This window comes from Sminthopsis crassicaudata, chromosome 1 (genome assembly GCF_048593235.1).
Source record: "Sminthopsis crassicaudata isolate SCR6 chromosome 1, ASM4859323v1, whole genome shotgun sequence".
NCBI lineage: Eukaryota > Metazoa > Chordata > Mammalia > Dasyuromorphia > Dasyuridae > Sminthopsis > Sminthopsis crassicaudata.
In genome coordinates, this window is record NC_133617.1 from 196,202,790 (window position 1) to 196,226,948 (window position 24,159).

The 24,159-nt window shown below is 36.2% G+C and overlaps 1 long non-coding RNA gene across 2 annotated transcripts; it reads left to right on the forward strand.

Moving 5' to 3' along the window:
- Window positions 1-15,743: 15,743 nt before the first annotated feature.
- On the forward strand, window positions 15,744-21,444 carry LOC141546100 (uncharacterized). 2 transcript variants are annotated; one of them, XR_012483236.1, is made up of 2 exons: window positions 15,744-15,966; window positions 18,983-21,444. It is a non-coding gene; the product is annotated as an uncharacterized LOC141546100 (long non-coding RNA). The 2 variants fall into 2 exon arrangements; XR_012483231.1 differs by having other exon boundaries at window positions 15,744-15,962.
- The last annotated feature ends 2,715 nt before the right edge of the window (window positions 21,445-24,159 follow it).

Genomic DNA, 24,159 nt, shown 5'->3' on the forward strand with positions numbered 1-24,159 from the left:
TGATGACATAATAGGTTTTATAAGGAGGGGGGAATGGGAGGAGGGGAAGAATTGAAAGGAGAAGGGAGTGGGAGACACAGGGGGGAAAGAAGGTGGAAGTGAAAGGGAAGAGAGAAAAAGAGTCAAGGAAGAAAGAAAGAAAAGAAGAAAGAAAAAGAGAAAGGAAGGGAAGGAGAAAAGAGATAGGGAGAGAAAGAGAAAGAGAGAGAGAGAGAAGGAGAGAGAGAGAGAGAGAGAGAGAGAGAGAGAGAGAGAGAGAGAGAGAGAGAGAGAGAGAGAGAGAGAGAGAGAGAGAGAGAGAGAGAGAGAGAGAGAGAGAGAGAGAGAGAGAGAGAGAGAGAGAGAGAGAGAGAAAGAGAGAGAGAGAGAGAGAAGGGAATGTTTGTGTTAAATATTTATAAAATTAAATATTTTAATAGGAGGTAGTTTGGGAGAGAGGACACTAACAATTGGGGGGGGGGGATTTTGCATCTTTGCATTTGCTGTCCCACCTGGTTTCCACCCCATGATAATTGATACTCCTTCCAGATTAAGCTCATCACTTCTAAATTTATCACCACACTTCTAACTCAAACCTCAGTTGAAACAACCACATTAAGCCTCTGTTTGGAGGGCTGCAGGATGGGGTACCAAATTCTTCCCAAAGCTTTCCTTTATGGAGACCAGACAATTGATTCTCAGTTCACTCCACTTTGCATCTGTTGCTTTGCCTCATTTCAACTGCAGGGAACAAGATATGCCATTCAGGGATATTCTCTGGTATCTCCTTGCTTCCTTCTTCCCTGACTTTTTTGTTTGTTATCTCCCCCTTTATACTATCTGCTCCTTCAGGGTAGGGATTGTCTTTCTTTTTATTTATTACATCTCTAGCATGTGTAGCATGTACACATACACACACATCTCCAAGTGTCTGGCACATATTAGGTATTTGAAAATGTTGATTGGATTGGATTAGGAAAAGTTTCATGTAGAACAGTATTTTTTGCGTCATGGACCTCTTTGGCAGTTTGCTAAAGCTTATGGACCCAATCTGAGAGTAATATTTTTAAACATGTAAAACAAAATATGTAAGATTTCAAAAAAAACTAATTATATTCAAATATAATTACAACAACATTCAAAAAAAGTTCTTGAACTCAGGTTAAGAAATTTTGGTTGAGATGGTGGTACTTGAGCTGTGTCTTGAAGGAAAAGAGATTCTTTGAGGAAAATGCGAGAAGGGACTACCTTCCAAGAATGAGGCAGGTCCAGGGCAAAGCCATGAAGACAGGAAATGGAATATCCACTGCATATAAAGATCAGAAAGAGGATGAGGTGGACTCGATGGAATAAGTAGGAAGAAAAATAATGAGCAATGAAGCTACACAGATAGATTGAGGTCAGATCCTAAAAGGCTTTGAAAATCAACTTCTTATATTTAACTATATCTGTCTCTGCAACTTCTATCCAATGTTCATAGTTCTATCCTCTATAGTCAAACAAAACAAAGCAATCCCTTCTTTTATCTGTAAAATAGGATTATTATGTCTTCTGTTCTTTTTAAATTCTATGCTAATAATTTTTCCTCTTTTAGACCTTTAATTCTTTTAAAGTTTATTGAAGCTTTAAAAAAAAAACCCAGTCAATTAGTACTTTTTAAACACTTGCATTAAGTGCTAGATATATTATAGCTGTCCTTTCTTGATGTTCCCTTAAACAGACCACCTTATTGATCATATCTAATGGTGTGTGCCTTATTCTACACCTATATTCAACAATCTTTATGACAGGAAGCAGGAGTTATGCTTTACCAATAGTCCTCTGAGGCTACATTTGTTTATGTCTCTATTATAAACATTTCTCTGAGTTTGTTAGTATTGTTTCTACATTCTTCTGGTAGTTTGCTATGAACATTTCTAGAAAGGATAATAGAAATGAAGAAGGGACTTTATCAAATATCAATTCCAGGCATCATGCTTTCTTCATCTTTACATTTCCAGTACATAGTTCCATGACAGATATAATTGATTTTTTGAAAATTTTTCATGAATATATGAAAAATTCACATCAGCCCAAAAGATGCTATTTTGTTCATAACAAGATTAGTAAAATGTTATGTCTTTATAGATGTCTGTTCAAAGTTAGTTCCTGGTAGAAAGATAAAAAAATGTTAATTAAAATTTAACATTGGCTTGTTGGCTAAGCTAAATTAAAATCGCTCATGAGTTTGCAGAAACTTTGATACTTTGATGAACTTGTTATTTAATTGGTATGGGTACTCTCAACAGAAATTATAATTCTTAATAAAAAATACAAAGGAAAATGGCCTAGTTATAACAGACTTAATACCATATCATAAAGTGCCAGTTATCAAAATCATTTGCTACTGGCTAAAGAATAAAGGAGTGGATTAGTGGAATAGATCAGGTACACAAAATACAGTAGTCAATGACTATAGTAATCTACTGTCTGATAGTCTACCAAAGACTCCAGCTTTTGGGATAAGAACTCATTATTTATCAGAGATTTCTGGGGAAACTGGAAAAAAGTATGTCAGGAATTAGGCATAGACTATCTCACACCATAATAAGGTAAGATCCAAATAGATTCATGATTTAGACATAAAGGGTGATACTATAAGCTAATTAGGAGAGTAAGAGATAGTCTACCTGTCAGATCTTTGGAGAAGGGAGAAATTTGTGGCCAAAGAAGAACATTATGAAATGCAAATTGGGTAAATTAATTAAATCAATTTTTTTTTGCACAAGCAAAAGCAATACAGTCAAGATTAGAAAGGAATTAGAAAGCTGAGGGAAAAAAATTTCCTGCTAGTATTTCTGGTAAAGAGCTCATTTCTAAAATTTGTAGAGAAATGTACAAGAATACAAGCCATACCCCAGTTGATAAATAGTGAAAGGATATGAACCAGTAGTTTTCAGATGAAGAAATAAAAACTATCTAAAGTCATCTAAAGAAATGCTTTGTTTTCTATATGGATTATATATATATATTTAGTATTTTGTTTGCCCACCTGCCCTATTATATATAAAAATGACTTTAAACATGTGAAAAACTTTGAGTTTCAAATTCTCATCTCTACTCCTTCCCCACTAACCAATTGAGAATGCAAGTAATTCAATATAGGTTATATATGCATAGAAATGCAAAACATTTACATAATACTCATGTTGTGAAAAAATACACACTACAATAAATACCTCAAGAAAATTGAAGAAATGTTTAAAAGTAAAAGCAAAAGAAATGCCCTGAGTCATTCTTAATTAGAGAAATGCAGTACCATCTCACATCTACTATATTGGCCGATACGATAGAAAAGGAAAACAATAACTTTTAGAGAGGATGTGGGAAAATTAGGACACCAATTGTGAAATGATTCAACCATTCTGGAGAGCAATTTTGAATTACACTCAAAGAGTTATCAAACTGTACATAGCCTTCAATTCAGCAGTGTCACTACTGGGCCCATATCTCAAAGAAATCATAAAAGAGGGAAGAGAACTCATAACTGCATGTAGCAGTTCTTTTTGTGATAACAAAGACTTGGAAATAGAGTGGGACGCCCATCAATTGGGGAATGGCTTAATAAGTTATGGTATATGAATGTAATGGAATGTTATTATTCTATAAGAAATGATGAGCAGACTGATTTCAGGAAAAACTGGAAAAACTTACATGAACTGATGCTGAGTGAAGTGAGCAAAACCAAGAAAACACTGGATACAGTAACAACAAAATTATGTGATGATCAACTAAGATAGATTTAGCTCTTTTCAACAATACAGTGATCGAAGGCAATTCCAATAGATTTGGGATGGAAAATGCCATCTGCATTCAGAGAGAAAATTATGGAGATTGAATGTAGATCAAAGTATTTTCACCTTTCTTGTTTTGTTTGCTTTTTCTTTCATGTGTTTTTTTTTCCTTTTTGGTCTCATTTTTCTTGCACAATCTGAAAATATGGAAATATGTTTAAAAGAATTATCATGTATAAGCTATATCAGATTGCTTGCTTCATTGGGAAGGGGGGCAGATAAGGGAAAGAGAAAAACTTGGAACAGAAATGATAATTCTACATTTTTTCATACTATGTTTTTCTTGTGTTGAAGGCTTTCCTCAGGTTCTTTTAATATTTCGGAAATAATACCAATTTAGAGAGAGCAAATTGAGTGCTGTGTACCTCTGGGGAAGTCAAAACCTCTCAGTTCCCTAGGTATTCTCCAAGGCTATAAGTTGAAGAGAAGGTACTGACCTATCTCAGTAGAGGGCATTTCCTCATAAAGGAGTCTTCTGAATCATTAGTTCAGAAATTAATTACAGGTCCAAGCACTATCCATAGTCCTACAAATGTAGCACTGGAGCAGTATATGTGTTATTTTTCATTTTAAAAATGATGTTTCTACCTTCTTTTCTAGTCTTGTATATCTCTGGAAACACATTTGATGTTACTTCTTAAATGCAAGTCATTGTTATTAATATATTTCATTTTGTGATCACCCTGACCATCCCTTCCCTATGTTATTAGAATGCAAATTCTTCTTATATTTATATTCACAGAATTTAGCACATTGTAAGTGCTTAATAAATGTCCCATTCATTCATTCATTCTTTCCACATAATCCACAATCTGTCTTTCACTGGATTACTATTATTATTTTATTGCTGGACTATTAGTGTACCATGATTATCAGATGAATAGAATCTTTGCAAAAAGATTGATTTTCTTTTTTTTTTCTTTTTTTTTAAATTATAGCTTTTTATTTACAAGATATATGCATGGGTAATTTTACAACATTGACAATTGCCAAGCCTTTTGTTCCAATTTTTCCCCTCTTTCCCCCCACTGCCCTCCCCCAGATGGCAGGTTGACCAATATATGTTAAATATGTTAAAATATAAATTAAATACTATATATATAATATATATATATAATATATATATATATATATATATATATATATATATATATATATATATATATATATATATATGTCCAAATAGTTATTTTGCTGTACAAAAAGAATCGGACTTTGAAATAGTGTACAATTAGCCTACAAAGGAAATCAAAAATGCAGGCGGACAAAAATAGGGGTATTGGGAATTCTATATAGTGGTTCATAGTCATCTCCCAAAGTTCTTTCGCTGGGTGTAGCTGGTTCAGTTCATTACTGCTCTATTGGAACTGATTTGGTTCATCTCATTGTTGAAGATGGCTGCATCCATCAGAATTGATCATAATATAATATTGTTGTTGAAGTATATAATGATCTCTTGGTGCCTGCTCATTTCACTCAGCATCAGTTCATGTAAGTCTCTCCAGGCCTTTCTGAAATCATCCTGTTGGTCATTTCTTACAGAATAATTATATTCCATAATATTCATATCACAATTTATTCAGCCATTCTCCAATTCATGGGCATCTACTCAGTTTCCAGTTTCTGGCCCCTACAAAGAAGGCTGCTACAAACATTTTTGCACATACAGGTCCCTTTCCCTTCTTTAAGATCTCTTTAGGATATAAGCCCAGTAGTAACACTGCTGGATCAAAGGATATGCACAGTTTGATAACTTTTTGAGCATAGTTCCAAATTGCTCTCCAGAATGGCTGGATGCATTCACAATTCCACCAACAATGTATCAGTGTCCCTGTTTTCCCACATCCCCTCCAACATTCTGCATTATCTTTTCCCTGTCATTCTAGCCAATCTGACAGGTGTGTAGTGGTATCTCAGAGTTGTATTAATTTGCATTTCTCTGATTAATAATGACTTGGAGAATCTTTTCATATGGCCAATTTCTTCATCTGAGAATTGTCTGTTCATATCCTTTGACCATTTATCAATTGGAGAATAGCTTGATTTCTTATAAATTAGAGTTAATTCTCTATATATTTTGGAAATGAGGCCTTTATCAAAACCTTTGACTATAAAAATCCTTTTCCATTTTATTGCTTCCCTTCTTTTTTTAAAAATATTTTAATAGTTTTTATTTACCAGATATATGCATGGGTAATTTTACAACATTGACAATTGCCAAACCTTTTGTTCTAATTTTCCCCTCTTCCCCCAAGTTGACCAATACATGTTAAATATGTTAAGAGTATAAATTAAATACAATATATATATATACATGTCCAAACAGTTGTTTTGCTGTACAAAAAGAATCGGACTTTGAAATAGTGTACAATTAGCCTGTGAAAGAAATCCAAATTGCAGGCAGACAAAATTAAAGGGATTGGGAATTCTATGTAGTAGTTCATAGTTATCTCCCAGAGTTCTTTTGCTGGGTGTAGCTGGTTCAGTTCATTACTGTTCTATTGGAACTGATTTGGTTCATATCATCGTTGAAAATGGTCACATCCATCAGAATTGATCTTCATATAGTATTGTTGTTAAAGTATACAACGATTTCCTGGTCCTGCTCATTTCACTCAGAATCAGTTCATTATTGCTTCCCTTCTAATCTTATCTGCATTAGTTTTGTTTGTACAAAAACTTTTCAGTTTGATATAATCAAAATTTTTTATTTTGTGATCAATCATGATCTCTAGTTCTTCTTTGGACATAAATTCCTTCCTCTTCCACAGATCTGAGAGGTAAACTATCCTATGTTCCTCTAATTTATTTATTTAAAAATTTTTTTTTCAAATAGCTTTTTATTTACAAGACATATGCATGGGTAATTTTACAGCACTGACAATTGCCAAGCCTTTAAGTTCCATCTAATTTATTTATAATCTCATTCTTTATGCCTAGGTCATGAACCCATTTTGACCTTATCATGGTGTACATGTTAAGTGTGGGTCAATGCCTAGTTTCTGCCATACTAATTTCCAATTTTCCCTTCAATTTTTGTGAAACATTGAGTTCTTATCCCCAAAGCTGGGGTCTTTGGGTTTGTCAAACATTAGATTATTAAAATTATTGACTGTTTTGTCCTTTGAACCTAACCTATTCCACTGATGGTATCTTAGCCAATACCAAATGATTTTGGTAACCACTGCTTTATAATATAATTTTAGATCTGGTACAGCTAGGCCACTTTCATTTGATTTTTTTTTTCATTAATTCCCTTGAAATTCTTGACTTATTTTTCTCCATATGAACTTTGTTGTTACTTTTTCTAGGTCATTAAAATATTTTGGGGGGAGTTTGATTGGTATAGTGCTAAATAAATAGATTAGTTTAGGTAGAATTGTCATTTTTATTATATTTGCTCACCCTATCCAAGAGCATTTAATATTTTTCCAATTGATTTTATTTTTTTTTATTTTTTATTCATTTTTCCAAATTATCCTTTCCCTCCCTCTACTCCCTCCCCCCGATGGCAGGTAATCCCATACATTTTACATGTGTTACAATATAACCTAGATACAATATATGTGTGTAAATACCATTTTCTTGTTGCACATTAATTATTAGCTTCCGAAGGTATAAGTAACCTGGGTAGATAGAGAGTAGTGCTAATTTGTGTGGAAAATGTGTTATAGTTTTGCTCATATAGTTTCTGATTTCCTCTTGGCAGATAGATTCCTAAATATTTTATACTATCAGTAGTTACTTTAAATGGAATTTCTCTTTGTAACTCTAACTGTTGGATTTTGTTAGTGATATATGAGAATGCTGATGATTTATGTTGGCTTATTTTGTATTCTGCAACTTTGCTAATGGTGTGAATTATTTCTAATAGCTTTTTAGTAGAATCTCTGATGTTCTCTAAGTATACCATCATATCATCAGCAAAGAGTGATAGTTTGATTTCCTCTTTATCTACTCTAATTCCTTTAATCTCTTTCTCAACTCTTATTGCCAAAGCTAGCATTTCTAATACAATATTGAATAGTAATGGTGATAGTGGGCAACCTTGTTTCACTCCTGGTCTTATTAGGAATGGTTGCAGTTTATCCCCATTACATATGATGCTTACTGATAGTTTTAAATAAATGCTACTGATTATTTTAAGGAAAAGTCCATTTATTCCTATACTCTCAAGTGTTTTTAATGGGAATGGATGTTGGATTTTATCAAATGCAAAAAGATTGATTTTATTTTTTTTTTATTTTTTATTCATTTTTCCAAATTATCCTTTCCCTCCCTCTACTCCCTCCCCCCGATGGCAGGTAATCCCATACATTTTACATGTGTTACAATATAACCTAGATACAATATATGTGTGTAAATACCATTTTCTTGTTGCACATTAATTATTAGCTTCCGAAGGCATAAGTAACCTGGGTAGATAGACAGTAGTGCTAACAATTTACATTCGCTTCCCAGTGTTCCTTCTCTGGGTATAGTTATTTCTGTCCATCATTGATCAACTGGAAGTGAGTTGGATCTTCTTTATGTTGAAGATTTCCACTTCCATCAGAATACATCCTCATACAGTATTGTTGTTGAAGTGTATAGTGATCTTCTGGTTCTGCTCATTTCACTCAGCAACAGTTGATGTAAGTCTCTCCAAGCCTCTCTGTATTCCTCCTGCTGGTCATTTCTTACAGAGCAATAATATTCCATAACCTTCATATACCACAATTTACCCAACCATTCTCCAATTGATGGAAAAAAGATTGATTTTAACTAGATAGAAAGGTTTTTGACAAAACAAAAAAATTAGGAAAAATGTGTCAAAGTCTGGGCTAGCTCTTCTGAAGGGCTCAGAATAAGTCCTTGCCCCATACTGGACACCAAAATGTAATGTCCTGTCATCTCTCAAATGTAATCCTTCTCTGGGAGGAGGTTTCTTTTCTGTATAACCTTTTCCTCTGTGAGCAGGTTTCTTGGGAGGCTTCTGGAGCCTTCCCCTCCAAGTGTGGGATTGCTGGACTTGTGAATCCACTGGACATCTTCTCTTTGACTCAATTCAGAACTGCCGTCCCAATTCAATGTCCCAGTCTAGACTGCTCTTTAGACTCAATGTTGCCTTCTTTTATCCTCCAAGAGAATGGGCTTATGAGAATTCAGGGGCTTGTGGGAAATACTTCAACCAATGAACTTGCTCCTTTGTGTAAACTCCTTTTCAGAAGTCTAAAGGTGTAAACTCCTTTAAAGGTGTCAACTCTTTTCAGAAGACTAAATTGTAAACTCCTTTTAAAGATGTGAACTAAAGGTGTGAATTCTGAGCTAGAGAATTGTTTAGACAATCTGAGTTAGCACCTTGTAATCCTAACAAGAATGTCTGACATGATTTTCCAAACATGATCTCCTCATTCTCTTCAGAGTGTATATAAAATATGCATGTGCATTTATAAGAATTAATTTGATGATCTGATCATCTATCTCTATTATATTCTGTGCATTTTACATTTTGAATTTTTCATCCAATTTAGTTTCCCAGTGAATGGTTATTCTATTCTTTCTCATTGCCATGGATTCTACCAATGAAGCTTTGGAATTAATATGTCATCTATCAATAGTAGCATTTAAAAAAAATCTCACCATAAATAGGGAATCTATTTTCTTCAAGGCATTGACAGACTTCCCTTTTTATTTTTTGATGTTAGTACTCAGAAAACTAAATAATTATCTTCAAAATAGAGAATCTTCCCATCTAAAAATTGGATTAGATTATTTCCAAAATCCTTTTTAGCTCTATGAACCTATGTTATGGGTAGCAGATGTGAATAGCTTGGATTATCTGTGCAGATAGGTTCAGAGATACAAATGGGATATATACAAATTTTGCAGGCTTACTAAATTTTTGGCATAGTCTTCTTTTCTTAAGTTATTTGCATGGGAGCATCAGTTTTATTACAGACAGGTTGGGGAGGAAAGAAAGGATTTATTGGTAGGACACTGAATCGTGGAAAGACCTAAACTAACATTGTGATGACATGATGACACATAGTTACGTGGTATTATTTGGCTTTTTTTGAAATTTGTCATTGCTTCCTATTTTTGTGTGAGGCTAAACTGTCTCTGTCTAACTTCATCTTGGGCAGGTTTTCTAGAGTCAAAATGTTTCCATCTATCTTTGAAAGGCCACAGAAGGTAACTATAGCAATCATATCTCACCGCTTACAGATTGAACTTTAGTTAAGAATGCTACCAATGTAATTCAAGGGACTGAATTTAAATGCATGTTTGTGTATTTTTTTTTATGCCTTGCTTACTACACAGCTTTCTTTCACTGGGGAAACCACTGCTGGCATGCATTAGCAGCTATGCATAAGTCTCAAGTCCCACAGTCCTACAGATTTATTGGATTTAGAAGTCAAAGAGGAGCCTGAGTGTAAAGTGCTTAACACAACAACAGTTTCTAAAATTAAGATGTCTGCTTCCTTAATTCACAGGCTAAAAATCTTAATACTAAGTCATAGTTCTCTAGTCCTCCTACTACATCATCCACCCATAAACTCGTTCATACATAAAGCCAGAAAGAGTACAGGATAAAACTCAAGAGTAATTTTCTATGTGACTATTGCTAACTTTTAAATTCTGAAATTAAGCAAAATGTCTTATTTTTTCCCTTCAGGGAAGTTTATAGCAAAACATTTTGGGAGGAACAAGGAGGCAGTGTTCTCATGCTCTCACTTCTTATTTCAAAAAAACTTCACTTTATCAATCTGTACAGAAACAAAATGTAATGACTGAGAAGGCAGGAAGTATATTTTGGTTAATAGAGTAAATTGATATTTATTTATTTATAGACTTCATACAATATCTTGAAATTTTTTATTCGTTATTTGATCTTGTTATATTACCGGAGTTATTAGAAGTGGGTTTGGCATAAACCCACAAAGAGGACAGCCTCTGTAGGGATATAAAAGTATTGGCTCTACTCAGTTCACCAAGAATAGCCAATGAGAATTTTCTTCCCTTTATAGCCTAAGGGGATGGTTTTATCCACTGAAGGAGCTGAGATGGGAAACTCAGATTAAGATTTAGCAGAGTAATCCCCATATTTGAAACTTTCTTAATTTGGTTTTTCTTTGTTGTGATAATTTACTTTCCCTGGGATTGATACTTGAAGGAAATAACATGAGGTACATAAAGATACCTTGTAGTCAATTTAATTCAATTCACCAAACATATATTGAGCATCTACTATGTGTTGAAAACGAAAGCCAGTCTTTTCTACCCCATATGTCATTAATTCAGTGGATCTCAATACCCCTTCATATTTTCTTAGGCTACAGCCCCTGCTCCAATTTCTCTTTTTTTCTTTTTCCAAACTCTGTTCTATAATTTATCTGTTCAACTATAAATCAACCTCCAATCCAATGGTTCTGTATCTAGTAGGTACAGAGTATCTCAAGTACCTATTAGGTACTTGACAGCTGTTTGACTTGACTTGAATCTTTTGCACTATTATCCTTTGATAACCACCCCATGCCAAATCCCAACCTTAGATTATTTCCATCATATTTATATGGTTCTGAAAGGAGCTGGAGGAGGTCATTATCCACAAATCATCTCCACAAAATAGCTCTAGACACAGACTGAAAAGTGGCAGTTGGTGATGGGAAAGACATCTTTCTCTTGCCTCTCATCTATGAAGATGTATCATTATGGATATGGGTCTGGTCTGGGGTGGGACTACTCAGTTGTTATTTATTTTTTTTTTATAATGATGTCATTGGATCTGGGCTAAACCTAGGTAAACTAACAAACATAAGGTCCCCAGGTAAACTGGAGCAGTTCATGTAATGCCTTAGGTTTGGGTTCAGAGAGAAATACATAAAATTATAAAGTGGATAAATTTATTTTCAACTTCCTTTTCCATCCATATCTTTTACAACTTCATCATACAACTTCTCTCTTTCAGATATCTAAAGACAGGTCACAAAATCACTTCTTAACAGAGGATTATCTATTAATTATTTGTACCACAGTGTGAATTTAAGTCAATGTAATTTACATTTCAAGAGTTACCTCTTCTTGCAGTGTAGGGGAGAGAAGTGGGAGTGGTGGAACAATGAGTAAAGGGAGTAAAGGCCTTCCCAGTAATTCCTCAGAAGTCATACCCCACCTTATGCCTATCTTATCTAAACAGTGAGGTGAACCTTGTAAATCCATTTTTTCAGGCAGTTACTGATAGTCAGCATTGACTTATATACACAAAGATTGTTCAATATTTATGATATGTGGTCAGTTTTCAGTAGTAAGGAGCTTTTGTTCCTTAATTTTTTTCACCAGAAAAGTAAGAAAACATCTAGAAGGAAATATGACTAATATGTTGTCTTTTTAGAGTAATGATCCTTTTTTTTTTTTTTTTTTCAATAAAGACTCCAATAGAAGTCCTGGACTCTTTAAGTTATCCATTTATTTATTTTTTAAATCTTTATCATTCCAAAATTGGGAATGTTCTGGGATTAAGCTCTCAGGGCTATGAAAGCTAGAACTTTGGTTCTGGACTCATATTCTCAGGAACTGACTGAAATCATACCATTCCTGGAGAAAGAGAATGTTTATTCTGCTATACTTTCTCCACTACCCATGGAAAGGAAGCGGTTGGGGGACAGAATACAAAGGGTTTAAAGCAATTTTGGGATCCAAGATTAGTAGCAAAGATGACAAAAAAAGGAAAATTATAAGTATTGGAAGGATTATGGGAAATTAGGCAAACCAATGCCTTGTTGCTCCCACATGGACCTCTGAATAGGCATAATCATTCTGGAAAAGAAACTGGAATAGACATGAAAAGTTACTAAATAGTGCATGTGTGCCCTTTGATCAGATATACTGCTTCTAGGCCCAAAACCAAAAGTGATAAAATAATGAGGAAAAGGTACTTTATATATAAAAATATTTATAGCAGCTCTTTTTGTGGGGAAGGGACTAAAAAGTAAAGGGATGCCCAACAATTGAGTCATGGCTGAATAAGTTATAGAATATGAATGTGAGGAAATGCTATTCTTCTGTAAGAAATGAGAAAAGAGAGGATTTCAAAGAGATATGGAAAAACTTACATGAACTGATGCAGAGTAAAGTGAGCAAAGCCAGAACAATTTATACTATAATATCCATACTACAAAAAAAAAAAAAAAACACTTTTGAGGACTTTTATAAATTAATAGAAATGAAACAAGCAGAGCCAGAACAAATTATACTACATTGTAAAAACAAACAACTCTAGCTCTAGACACAGACTGAAAAGTGGCAGTTGGTGATGGGAAAGACATCTTTCTTTTGCCTCTCATCTATGAAGATGTATCAATATAGGTATAGGCTCCATGATGAAAAATGCTATCCATTAAAGAGAAGTTATGAGTGCAGAATACAACTTTTTGTGTATAGCAATTGGGAGAATTTTTATTACATGATGTATACTTATTTCTCACAAGAAATTTTTTTCTATACTTTCTTTTTTTTTTTTTTTTCCCAAATGGGTGAGGAGAGCAAATAAATTTCTTTTAATCTTTCCAAAAATTAAAACTACCAGTAGAAATAACAGATATAAAATATTGCATGAACTCTCAGATTAATTTTATTTAACCATTTTTCTTTGTTATGAAGCCTTGCCAAAGTGGGATTAATATGTAAATGTTTGTAACATATAAATAAAAAAATTTAAAAATCTAAAGTGTAGAAATGGAAATGCTTTTATATCTTAATTCATATGAAATTCTGGTGATTTAGGATATTTCAAATAAAACAGTAGAACTGTATTATGAAGGTTAAACTCAAGAAGTACTCAAAATCATTCAGTTTCTTCTCCCCTATTTCTATCATATTTGAAGCTATTATCTGTGGAACCATTTAATTTCCCTAGGCTTCAATTTCTCATATGTTAAACGAGGAGGTAAGCATAGATGGTTTTTGTAGTGCCTTCAAGTTCTAAAATTATGATATTAGGAAATGCATAATTTTAGGTTTGCAAATATACTATTAAAAAATATTTGTCCCGGCTTCAAAAATCTGGACTTGTAATTTGGGCATGTTCCCACCAGGTGGCAATGGTGCCTCAGCCATGTAGTCCAGAATAAAAGGCATATGTTATGCCTGAAATTTGAAGGACTGTGTTTAAGGACGCATTTTTGTTGCAACCTGTCCCCAACCAAACATATAATGTAAACAAGTACTGAAATTTAATATAATAGTTTAGAATAGAAATCCCTTAACCCAAAGATTGAGATCAGTTGATAGATCTGAAAGGCTCATCTTATAGCTCTTCAGCCTAGTAAGACCTTTCCCCATCCCATTCTGCTTTGTCCAAGGACTTTCCTATTTGCCATCCACCCATTCCCCAACTCCTATGAAAGAATCCACTGCCAAGATTCTTCATATCCTTACCACTTTTGAAAATTTTGCTGTTACTTCCATTTTCAATTCACTCATTCATTTTCACTCATCAGTCAGCACAAAAGTAACAAGTAACACGTTTTCAAAAATCTATAGTGTTTATTTCAGTTTTTCCTGGTTTATAGTTACTTTAAAAGATGAAAATAAAATTCGATGTCTTTCTTACTAATTCTTAACTTTTATCAATCAGTTCTACATCTAATATGAGTCCAGTTAGATAATTCATTTGTAACTTACTCTGCTTATTTTAATTTAGAATAAAAAACCCCAACATGACAGTTTACCCTCAACCTTTGAGTAGCACAGTGCTAAAATGCCTCTAGGTACTTATTTCTCAATAGCTTGCTGTGGATATTTCCCAGTGTCTCCTGTCACTTACTAGAGGGAAAACTGCCAAGTATAGGAATAAAATACATGATATCTCTTTAGTCCTTGGTTGCCAGCTCTCCTCCATTTTTTCTTTTATGTATTATTAAGGAGCAAAACAACCCATATTTGTATGGTCTCTTAGTGTTTCTTCACAAAACCTTGTGAGCCTAGCTAGGTATAGTTAACTTACCTCCATTTTGATACTGACAAAAACTAGGGTTCAGAATGGTTGTGACTTGTGCAAGGTTATCCATTTCAGTGGAGTTGGGAAGAAAAGCCCCGTCTTTATGATTCCAAATCTAGGAGTCTTTACACTCTATTTGCTACCTCATAGCACTTTGTTAAAAAAAAAAAAAAAAAAAAGTGAGATTACAACTAAGGAAGGAATACCTATCTTGGGAGTATAAAAGCACCTATGGCTGTATTTCCCCCTCAGTTGTTAAGGAATCATTTTCTTCTTTATTTTCTTGAGAAGTGTCAAGCATTCTCTAGCTGCTATTTGACTCATGTAACTGACCTTTAAATACAATAATAGCTTTTAGCAATGGCCCGAGATAAAAAAAACCATCTTCCATATAATTTCTAGAGCCGGCTGATTAAGATCCCTCACACAGGCTTAGTTTTTTGAACTACTTTTCAATAAGGATGTTGAATGGAGTTTAAAACTGGTTTTGTAATATTCCCATGTCATGCTGGGAATGGATAATAACACTTCTCAGACTGAGGCAAGGCACCAGCCTACAGAAAACCTTGCCAAACACTCCACCCTTTCCGCCCCCTCTCCTCATTCCAAACTTCTAATTTTCTGTCACTGACCTTCAGGGCCAGGAAGCTAAGTTTGGTTTGAAAAGCTCCTACTGGACCGGGTGCTGCATCTATACTAGGGAGAGGAAACTGAGATGGTGTTAACAGCAAAACAAAGACTTAAGGGGACAGAATAGGTGACGGAGTTGGGGGTAATACACGGAAAACGAACATCTCCTCGGAGAGCCCCAACACTGATTGTTGAGAGTGTATATCAAATCCCCAATATCAAGTCAAGACGTAACATAACGCCTGAAAAATAAACCCCATTTAGTGAGAAGGATCTGCGGGTGGGGGTGGAGGGCGTGGCTAAATCAAGAACAGCTGGAAGAAGGTGGCTTTGAAAAAAGCAGCCATCAAGAAACAGCCTGTACCTTGTTAAAAAGACATCCAGTGGGTATCAGAGCACTTCTCTAATCAGACCTCAAACGAGAAAACGAGTGTTTGTTCCCATGAAGAAAGTTCAGAGAACAAGAGGAGGGGAGCAGGGAGCTCATTTAGGGAAAACAGATGGCTCTGGGAAGCAGCAGGGCTGAGGAAGACCATCAGGTAGGTAGGTGCCTGAGGACAAACAGTAAATTCAGACTCTTATTGGCTGTGTCACACTAAAGGGGAGTCGGTGCAGCCAAACCTTGAAAACGCAAACAAAACAAAAAAAAAAAAAAAAAAAAAGAGAGAGAGGGAGGGAGGGAGGGAGTAACGCTCTGGGAAACCAGAGGCAGGGCCCTTGAAAGGGTTGAGATGGATGTAGCTACGGCTGCACGTGGGCAGAAAATGTTAGCTCCGACTTGCTGGAGCTGGAAGAGAAGCCTGCGGCTGCCTCCCACTCCCGGGCTGAAAGAGCAGCCTTCTCGGGCGCTGACCCCTCGCTCGTTCTCATCCCCTGCAGCAACGCCCCAGGGAAAGCGGCACTTTCGAAGCCTCGGCGATGGCCGGCTGGCGGGCTGCGGGGGCAGTGCCCAGCTCGGTTAGGGCAGGGCCGGCCGGCTCCTCCTCTTTCATTTCCCTCGCCTTGCTTCCCTGCGCCCGGGCCAGCCAGAGCTGCTCCTCGGAGTTAGTTATGAGCACTGACTTTCCATGGCTGTTTGTCAGAAGGCCAAAGTCTCATGTGGGAAACTAATACTTGTGTTAGAAACCGAATATACACAAGGCTGCTTTCAGTAGCGGAGGGAGTCCTAGTCAACATCTGTCATTACTGTACTGTGCACTGTTGGGCTTCCCCCCCTTCCCCCGTTTCTTTCGATGACTGCTTCCAACTTTTTTTGGAGAAAGGAGATAAAAGAAATATCAGAGACAAGGGCATAAATAAGAGTTCTCTCATCTGAACACAGATGCTCTAGTAGATCTCCTTCCCTCCTCCCAACCCAAACAGTAAAGGGGAGGGGGAGGGGATTGAGTCTGTGGATTTATTTTTACAAGAATTCTCATGGGCATTCCCATTTCCAGCATCCATTTAGACCCCATACTTTAACCATTTATTATCCTCTGCCCTGAGCAGTTTCCCCTCCTTTTCCTTTCAAGGCTTTCTTTACCCCAGAGGACTGAAAGCAGGCAATGCCTTAAAAGGGAGGGGAAGAGAGACAGCTCTCAGGAAGACCAGGCTCATCTCAAATTTCTCTCCAGTAGGTTTTAGGAAAGCAGCTTCCCTCAAAGTGCCCAAGCTGACAGTGTTGACTTATTTTAGTGGAATGAAACTCCTCCTCCTCCAGAAGTTATACTTAATCACCAGTCTGCCTCTGGAGCTCGTTCCCCTCTGCTCTTAGCCAAAGTCTCAGAGACTTTGAGAATGTGAAAGATGGCACACGTGAACAAAACAGTATGTAGACATTGCCACCGGCATCCTTTCGTCGCGCCACACTGTTGGGTTCGCTGGAGTTTGTTTAGGGGGAGTTGTCTGGGGAGGGGGCCTTGGGGGGAAAAAAGTCTAACAGCAGAGTGAGGGAAGATAAAGATAATTTGAGATGGAGAAGAAGAGAATAATCTCCATATTTTCAGTTAAGAATTACATTCATGGGGGCAGCCAGGTGGCACAGTAGATAAAGCACCAGCCTAGAATTCAGGAGGACCCGAGTTCAAATTTGACCTCAGACACTTAACACTTCCTAGCTGTGTGACCCTGGGAAAGTCATTTAACTTGAACTGCCTCAGGAAAAAAACAAAAAACAAACAAAAAAAAACATTCATGTAAAACTTTAAACTTTGCAAAATTCTTTTCATATATTCTCTCATTTGAGCCTTGGAGCATTTGGTAAGGTAGATATTGCTGATACTATTAGCCTGGGTTTTACAAAGAAGGGGAAATGAGGTTGAGAAGCTAAGTAATTGGCCGTTTGTGATAATTGTGTCTGAGGTAGGCTTTGAACCCTGGTCTTCCTCACTCCAAGTTGAGCTTATTATCTACTGCTTAGTTCTGGGAATGGAGACTTGGCCTGTGAGTTCACTGGTGAGGGAATGGTAAGGTGAGGAAACTCCTTATACTGCATCTTTGTATCACATAGTATCTCCTAGAGCAAAACTTCTAAAACTGCGGATCAGGATCCCATATGGGCCATGTAACTGAATGTGGGGGTCTCAAAATTATAATTTATTCTCAGTAAACATTTGATTTGTTTGCCTATATATTTGGAGTCCTACAAAAATTTCTCAAGCAAAAAGGAGCTATGAGTAGAAAACATTTTAGAAGCTCCATCTTAGACCACCAGAAATTGAGTGACTTTCAAAGGGTCATTTAGCTAATATGTGTTTGGGGGAAGGACTAAACGGAAGACTTCTTAGATTCAAAGTCAGGTCTCTATTTTCCATACTATGCTACCCCTCTCTGTCTCATTCTCATCATCATCATAACACTTTGTACTTGTATGGCAATGGAATGGGATAATATTTGCAAAAAATAAAAGGGGGATGGTATTCGTAAAAAGTGTCTGGCACACAGTAACTATATAAATGTTTCTTTTCCCTTTAATTTTATTTGCTTACACTCTAAGTTTGCATTATATTTAATAGGAATATCTATTAGAAATTCCTGTTTATTGAAGATACTTATTTAGTGACAATAACCGACACATATTTAACATTTAAAAGTCTTTAGAGCTTAACATGTGAAGCTTACAAATAATCTTGTCTCTGGAATTAGGAGACAGGAGTTCAAATCCTACCTCTTACCCTAAGTACTTGTGTGATCCTGGGCAACTCACTTAACTTTTATAGGAGAATGAAGGGGAGAAATTAGATTTTTTTGAGCCTTTGAGCTTTTGATATTTTAGCTCTAGATCTATGATGTTAGAATTCTAAGTACTACAGGTACAATTATCTGCATTTTTTACATAAGGAAATTGAGATTCAGGAAAATTGAATGATATATTCAGTTCCACACAGCATATGAATATCTAAGGCAGGATCTGAACTCGTGTGTTTTTTTTTTTTTCTAATTCTTAGTTCAGCACTCTGTCCAAAAGCACTGCTTATCATTATTGTTTGTTTTTAAAGAGAACCAATATTTTGATATTGTGTGTCAATTGGGTTTAAATGAGGCAAAATTGAACAAAATCATCGGCTTCTCTCTCATCCAGAATTATTGGGGTCCAGTGGCAAGTCAAAAGTCAAGAAGACTGGCAATAGCTTGGACTGAAGTGGATGACCTTGGCAACATTGATGTCTAACCAAGTTCTAAAAGCTCCACAGTGCCTGCTTCTGCTGTCTTTACAGACATTGGAACAAACTATTCTCATCTACCCATTCCATTGAAAGAAGTCTTCACATGTTTGGGATAGACATTCCCTAACTCACCAATGGGTTTGAGGTCTGTTGGTAACCCTCAATCTGGTTTTGCCAGACTGTGATCACTGGACACTGACAGGTGTATACCAAAAGTTGGATGAGCAACTTTGAAATGGGATCAGTAAATCCTCCCACCAAAGGTGCTGGTCTTCTCCAAATATCTTGTAGATCCCGATATCACTGGTAATGCTGTGGCTATCTATAGAAAATGTGGGGGAGGGAAGAGATTTGGGATTTAAATTTAAAAAATAATACCTGAAAGTCACAGTGTGCCAAACTCTGAACATCTCTGAAAAGAGCTCTTGCCACCCACCCTCAAGTCACAGAAAAAGAAAGGAGGCTCCAAGAAGGAGAGGGGATAGATGAGAGAAAGTGAGGGATGGTGGTGGTAAATTGAAATGTGGACTCCAAAATCAAACAATTTTAAAGGGTTCTTCTAAACACTCAGAGAAAACAGATTGTTCATGCATCCTATGGGGTTGATCTATAACAGTGCTTATGCTATGGTCCCAAGTCAAGTATTTTCAAATGAAATAGCACTTAGGATGATGGGTGGGGAAGAGAGAAGAAAGGCCCCACTATGTGCTTGGACCTATGTTACTTATAGGCAGAACTGTTTTCCTGCCTCCAAATCTTTGCTCAAGCTACTCTCTGTATCTGTTTCTGTGTCATTTTATCTTACATCTTGAATGCTTACTTATTGCATTAAATCAGAAAGTTAGTCTGAGGATATGAGTTAAAATCCTAGCTCTAGAAATTATCTATGTAACTTTTGGCAAATTATTTCATCTATTTAAGTCTTAGTTTTTTATCTTTTTATTTAGAGATCCTTCCTCCAAGGTCCTTCCCAGCTCTAAATGATATTACTCATCCATTAAATTCTAACCTTCAACAGCTGGTTGTGGAGAAAGCACCTTCCTGAGTTCAAATTTGGCCTCGAACTCTTACTAGCTGTGCTTTGCCTCAGTTTCCTCATCTGTAGAATGGGATGGAGCAAGAAATGGTAAACCACTCCAGTATTTCTGCCAAGAAAAATCCAAATAGGGTCACAAAAAGTCAGACATGACTGAAAAATGAGTAAGCAACAACAAACACAACATAAATTTTTCTGTTTCCCAACTCCAATTTATAACCTTAGTCATTGGTTTACTTCAGACTTACAAAAGGTAAAGCTTTAGCTCCTTTCTTTTTGTGTGTTATCTTATATTGTCCTCATATTTGTATGCTTCTAAGTTCCCCTCTGGATTATAAATTCCTAAGGGGCAGGGATCAGATCTTCTCTAACCTTTATCTGTTTTTATGTCTCAGACTGATGGCTATAGGGTATACTACCACTGAGCAGCATGGTTGGCTAAGTTGCTTTAGACAACTTTCCAGATATGTTACAGACACTTTGGTATAAGGAGGCATTCTCTGTATTAGTGAAATCACAAATCCAGTCCCTTTCCCTCAAAATGAACTAGTAGATATGTGCTCATATGGAGTCTGGAGGGTTCCAATTCTGCCTCAGACAGTTAAGTTAGCTGATAACAAATGGCAAATACTTAATTAACCTCCAATTCTCCAATTCTCAGTTCTCAGATGTTTGATGGATATTTACTAAATTTTAAAAATTTAATTGAATGAGCTTCTCATCATCTTCCTTCAGAGAAGGGGCCATTCTATTGTTGTCATTGAGGCCCTAACCATAACACCTGTTAGACACTTCATAAATGTTTCTTGAATTAAATTGAAGGGTTATAATTTTGAAGAGTGACCAGAAGGTCTTCCAACCCAAAAATACCACTGTTGAAATTCTAAATACACATGATGTTGTCTTATACTCTCTCCCCTAAAGCCCAATTTGAAGCTGCCAAGAAACAGACACTCATTACCACCCCTCCTCCCCCTGGCTCTTTTATAACTTTTTCACTCTTCTTATTGAAATCCCAGCGTCCATCATTGTGATATCTACCTAAGAGGATAGAAAGAAGAGAAAAACCAAAGAGATTGGATCTAGAGGAGACCTTAAAAATCATCTACATCAACTTCTTCATTTTTCAGCAGAGGAAATGGAGAACCAGAATGCTGAAGACACTTTCCCAAGTTTACAGGCAATAATGTGCTGATAAATGTTTAACAATAAGCTTTTGGTGTATGTATATGGCTGTATGTGAAACCATGACAAGCTAATTTTTATTATTAGCATTATTTTATCCATCACTTCATTAAATCTAGGAAATCAACAAAATAAATCAAACCATGATTTGTAGTATTTGCCAATTTATGAAACTAATGTATGCTCTCTATTCTAGATGGCTTCAACATACCTTTGGAACTTAATAGAGGGGCAGATGGGTGATAGAGTGAATAAAGCACTGGCTCTGGAATCAGGGGAACCTAAGTTCTAATTCAGCTCCATACATTTACTATGTCACCCTGAACAAGTCACTGAACCCCAATTGCCTCCCCTAATCCTTCTACCACCCCAAAAAGCAATAAACCCAAAGAACTTACAGAAGTGGTAGTACAAGGATTTGAACACAGTCTTCTGTGTACCCCATTACCAGCACACAAATTGAAGTGACTTTGTTTAAGACTTTTTTTTTTTAATCTACTAAGTATTCATGGCCCAAAATATACAATGATAAATCTTTGGAATCCAATACTATAATACTGCATGTGCAAAGGAACACAAAAGCTAGAGACATTTGGTTGTCCCACATTCCTGGGATTTTTTTTGCCCATTAAAAGATTCCAATCTAAGAAGAGTATATTTTCAATACTGTCTCCCAGCTTCTTACAGACTCAGAGTCTCTATTGGAAAATAAAAACCTTTTGCTACACTACTGTATTTAAGAGCTATCTCTTATGATATAGCTTTTTACTGTTCACACAGTGTATCACCTCAACTTTCGAACCACAGGAGGACATAAGTGATTTCATTTCTTCTGTCAAGTTCAATGCCCCACATTCTGGAGAGGTTGTGAGGTTTAATAGAAAGATATCATGGAAAACATATAGTTAGTCCTGTAACTTAAATGGATTTCTAGTGTGCTACACTCTATGCAATAAACTCTTCATGGTAATGCTAATCCCTTCTCACTGTTAATTATCTCCAATTTAGACTATATATACTTTGTTTGAACATAGTTATTTGATAAAATAGATTCACAGGGCTTGTCATGTGAGAGATCATCCAGTTAGAGCCAGAATAGACAAGGAGAAAATTTTACCTCTGAATCCAATCCCTGCAAGTTTCAACTAAAGTCCCACCTTCGATAACTGGGGTGGGGAACCTTTTTTTTCTAGCAAGGGCCATTTGGATATTTATAACATGATTTGCTTTGCTGCCTATCTTTAATCACTGAATGGGTGCAGCCTCAAACTGTTGAAGACCTTAACTGGAGATCTCCCATTTCATCCAGAACCATTTCCAGTCACCTTGATCTACATAGAAAGAAAGCTCTGGAAGGGAAAGTGAGGCAGGTGAGCTTTCCCAGCCGTCTGTCACTTAAATCCAGTTCACTTGCACGTCATGACATTACCTCTCTGCTGTCATGGTCCTATTTGAGAATGAAAACCAAAAGGGACATACAAAATCAACTTATAGAACTCAAGCAGTGGGAGGTTGTTCTCTCTCTTTCATTCACCATTGCCTATGGTTGATTACTCAAATGATTTCACAGGCCTTTTCCAGTCCCCTTTAATGCTAGTGCCTTTCTTCTGATGATTATCTCTATTTTGTCTTATATGTACCTAGTGTTTTCTCCCCAATTAGATAGAGCTCCTTTAGATCAGGGATTGTATTTTGCCTTTATGTCCCCAGCACTTAGCCCGCTGCCTGGTACAGAGAAGATGCTTATGCTTGTTTATTTTAGTTGACTGACTAAAAGTAATTGATTAGTGATAGTCACTGAATACAGATTCATGTAATTTAAATATACACACACGTATATGTTGAAATCTTGTTTCTTGTAGTGCTGTGCCTAACTATCTTAAGCTGTCCTGTCTTTGGTGTTTTTCACTGTCCTGTTAGGTGGAATTCAGTTTGCAAATGTTATTGCAGGGGCCACTTAGCACCATATGGATGAGAAAAGAGTCAGCTGATGGTGACAAAAATAGCTGGGAGACAAGATGCCAATCCAGTAAATGGAGTAGGAATTGATAATAAGAATTTAAGCTATGATTGGATAAGCTGACTCATATGCTAACAAAAGAATCTTAGATGTCATCTTAGCCAACTTCATTTAAAGGTGAGGAAACTGAGGCTCAAAGAGTTTAAATGACTTCTGGTGTCACAGAAGTAGGGAGTATTAAGAATCAGAATAGTAACCCTAATCCTTTGATTCCCAATCCAGTGTCCTTTCCACTGTACCATGTGTCTCCATGATGTTGTGTAGCTGGCAGTGGAAGAAAATCCAGGGTTCAGTGGAGGGATTATCATACTGAAGGAGGACTGACTAGAAACAGAAGATAAATTGAGTATAGGGAGATTTTTAAAAATTGTATTTTATTTTTAGTCCATATTTTCTCTTTTTCCCACCCATTGAGAAGGCAAGAAATATAATACCCTGTGTACATAAGAAGCTAGGCAAACACATTGCTACATTAGCCATATTCTGGGGGAAAGAAAAATTAGGGAAAAAAAGAGAAAAAAATAAGCTTCAAAATGCGTTCCTGAATTTAGGAGAGTAATATGGAACTATGTCCCAAGGGCTATCAAATTATGCATACCCTTTGATCCATCATGCCTCTACTGGGTCTATATCCCCAAAGAGATCATAAAAAAGGGAAAAGGATCCCACGTGCAAAAATGTTTGTGGCAGCCCTTTTTGTAGTGGCAAGAAACTGAGTGAATTCCCATCAGTTGGAGAATGGCTGAATAAGTCATGGTATGGTAAATAAATATGGAATATTATTGTTCTATAAGAAACAATCAGCAGCAATGTGGATTTATGCCCAAAAAGTTATCAAACTGTGCATACCC